Below are 3,843 nucleotides of genomic sequence, written 5' to 3'. Positions count from 1 at the left end.
TTATTCTCTATAATATACACTGACTGTTATTCTCCATAATATACACAGATAATGTTATTCTCTATAATATACACAGGGGCAGTTATTCTCTATAATATATACAGGACCGTTATTCTCCATAATATACACATCGGCTGTTATTCTCTATAATATACACAGGGGCTGTTATTATCTATGATATACACAGAGACAGTTATTGTCTCTAATATACACAGGGACTGTTATTGTCGATAATATACACGCGGGCTGTTATTCTCTTTTAAATGCACATAAATTGTTATTCTATAATATACACAGCGGCTGTTATTCTTTATAATATACACAGGGACTGTTATTTTCTTTAATATAAATAGGGGCTTTATTCTCTATAATATACACAGGGACTTTTATTCTCTACAATATGCAGAGGGGCTGTTTTTGTCAATAATATGCACATGGGCTGTTATTCTCAATAATATGCACAGACAGTTTTGTTTTCCATAGAACTTACAGTGCAGAAGTAGGCCATTAGGCCCATCGAGTCTGCACTGGCTCCTGGAAAGTATACACAGGGGCTGTTATTCTGTATAATATACACAAGGGCTATTATTTTCTATAATATACACATGGGCTGTTATTCCCTATAATTTACACAAAGACTGTTATTCTATACAATGCACATAGGGGCTGTTATTCTGTATTATATAAACAGGGCCTGTTATTCTCTATAGTATACACATGGACTGTAATTCTCTATAATATACACAGGAGCTGTTATTCTCTATAGTATACACATTGACCTCGGAGTTTCGGATCTGACTGTCAACCCCCTGAGCATTTAGCGGAATGGTTCCAGTATTGCCAAATTGTGGGCCGTGGAAATTACGTCTCTCTCTTTCTCCCTCTCTGGGTGATTTGGAGAGGAAGGTTCAGAAAAGGGAAGAAGTTCTGGAACAAACTCTCGCAGCTCTATAAAGGGGTTCCGAGCAACTACCGAGCAGAGACAGGAAAGGAGTCACAACCACTGTACTCGCAGGGTCGAGCCGCCATCCCAGCTGGTCTCCTATTTCAAGAAGCTATTTTCCTCTTCGGCTGTGGCGTTCGGTTGTGGTCTTCGATTGCGGTCTTCAATTGGCATTTTGGATTGTGATTTTCAATTGTGATCTCCGATTTTGGTCTTTCCCATAAGGGGAGCTCGATGGATCCCAACTCGTCCTTCAGCAAGCTGACCTACCACCCGGCTGTCGTCAACTACCGCTACTTTGGTGCCCTATTGGGGATCCTGGTGACTGCCGTGGGCAACGTCATGACGGTGCTGGCCTTTGCCACGGACAAGAGGATCCGCACCCGCCTTAACGTGCTCATCCTCAACCTGACAGTGGCCGACCTCATCTACTGCGCCTTCCTCCAGCCCGTGACGACCGACACCTTCATCCACTTCGCCTGGTGCCAGGGTGAGGGCATGTGCCGTGTCTTCGGCCGGATCCTCTTTGTGGCCATCTCTGTCTCCATCTTCAGCTTGATCCTCATCGCCATGAGCCGCTACGTCCTCATCTCCGACGCCCGGTGGTTCGACCGGGTCTACTCCCGCCGCACGATGCCCTTCTTCCTGGCCCTGCCCTGGCTGTTGGGCCTGACGCTCTTCGGCCCCCTCTGAAATATCTATGTCTTCCTGCTGCCTGTCTGCACCTGCAGCTTCCAGCGGGAGCGAGGGAGGCCTTACACCACCATCCTCATGTTATTCATGTTTGGACTTGGACTGAGCTGCATTGGGATGTTCTACTTACTCATCCATCGCAAAGTGATCCCAGGCACTGGAGCGGTACCGGCTGGAAGGCGATGGTAGCGGGAGGAAGCCAACGGGGGAAGGGGTCTCCACTGCGGACAGCGGGATCGCTGACGGCCCCAGCGCCAAAAACCTCTCCGGGGAGGCGCCCAACAGGTCGACTGATGCCACCAGCGTTGAGACCGCAGCCCCGGCAGAGAAATAGCCCTCCAGGCCGGGGAAAGCGGGACCTCCTGCTGCCAGGCCAAGAGGAGCAGCAGCGGCGAGTTTCGCAAGGTGACCCGCATGTGCTTCGCCATGTTCCTGGTCTACGTGACCTGCTACTTCCCCTTCTGCGTCCTGCATGTGGTGGACGGGAAGAAGCGGGCCCCCCGTTCTCGTCCACGTGGTGGCCGGTAATTTCACCTTGCTGAATAGCTGCATCAACCCAATCCTCTACAACATAATGAACCGGCAGTTCAAGGACGTCTACTGGGGGTCCTGCGCAAGGGAGCCAACCTCCTCGCCCGCCCGCGGAGGCAATAGGAAGTTACTTTGAGCACACCTTCCCACCTCCCTCCCATCCAAGATTCTGTTGCATAGGAACAGGGACTTTCACCCCCTTTGCTTCAGCCTGCGACACATCAACAGATGGAAGCCATTCATCCCCCTCCTCCTTTGACTTGGTGAGGCCACGACTGGGAGATTTTTTGCATCCTCATGTGAAGAAGGTCGGCCTTGCACTAGAGTGTGAGCAGCGAAGGTTTACCAGACCAATTCATGAGACAGCGGGATTGACATTGGAGGAGAGATGGAGTAAGTTTGGCTTGTATTATCCGGCGTTCAGTCGAATGTTGGAGGGTCTTATATAAACCTACGAATTTAGAACAGGACCAGACAGGGTAGATGCAGGATGGACGATCTCGATGGTGAGAGTTTCCATGACCAGAGGGTCTCGGATTGAGGATACGGAGTAGGCCGTTTGGGGCAGAGATGAGGAACAATTTCATCATTCATATATCGGTTGGTCTGTGTAATTTGCTACCACAGGAAGCAATTGAGACCAAAACATGGTATGTTTTCGAGAAGCGGTTAGATATCACAGTTGATACAACGGAATCTGAGGGGGTGGGGAGCAAGTGACTGAGTTTTAATTTAAACGTGGAATGCCGGAATAATTTTTTTCCAATTAAGGGGCAATTTAGCGTGGCCAATCCACCTACCCTGCACATATTTGGGCTGTGGGGGAGAAACCCACGCAAAGATTTAGTCCAAATCTGATTTAGTCCAAAGACATGTTTGCGTAGTTGTGTTCCTGCTGTTATTATTCTATGAAATGACTTTTCTACCTCAACCCTCCTTCTGCTGCTGATAATCATATCCCTTACACACAAGCTCCATCGTGCTCACTGAATTTTCAAAAACAATTAGAGCAGCTAATTATTTTTCTCTTTTCCAATTGAGGGGAAATTAAGCGTGGCCAATCCACCTACCCACAACATATTTGGGTCGTGGGTGAGAAACCCACGCAAACACTGGGAGAATGTGCAAACCCCACACTGACAGTGACCCAGAGCCGGGATGAACCTGGGACCTCGGTGCCATGAGGCAGCAGTACTAACCCACTGCGCCACATGGCTTCCCGGTTGGTGACTGAGTTGGATGATCAGCCAAGATTAGAATGAAGATCGGAGAAGGCTCGAAGGGCAGAATGGACTACATATTTTCTCCAACAGCTGAGATGGCCTTTTATTTCTTGGTGTTTTTCTGGGGGTAATGGTAACTGTTAATGGGGTATTGTGTTACTGCATTAATTAAGGGTATTTTGTAAGATATTGTCTTATGTGATGTTAAAGTTATTTTCATGCTGTATTAATAAAGTTTTGCTCTAATGTACATTATCATCGTCTCTTTGTTGGATCACTCCTTTTTTTCTAAATTTTAGAGTACCCAATTATTTTTTCCAATTAAGGGACAATTTAGAGTGGCCAATCTGCCTATCCTGAACATCTTTCGGTTGTGGGGGTGAAACCAACGCAGAGGGGAGAATGTGCAAACTCCACACGGACAGTGACCCAGATTAGAACCCGGGTCCTCAG

The 3,843-nt window shown here is 47.7% G+C and overlaps 1 pseudogene; it reads left to right on the top strand.

Annotated features, from left to right (window-relative positions):
- Positions 1-1,177: 1,177 nt before the first annotated feature.
- Positions 1,178-1,970, top strand: LOC119960727 (annotated as a pseudogene).
- Positions 1,971-3,843: the final 1,873 nt, after the last annotated feature.

This window comes from Scyliorhinus canicula, unplaced genomic scaffold (genome assembly GCF_902713615.1).
Source record: "Scyliorhinus canicula unplaced genomic scaffold, sScyCan1.1, whole genome shotgun sequence".
NCBI lineage: Eukaryota > Metazoa > Chordata > Chondrichthyes > Carcharhiniformes > Scyliorhinidae > Scyliorhinus > Scyliorhinus canicula.
This window is presented reverse-complemented; position numbering and strand designations above follow the sequence as displayed.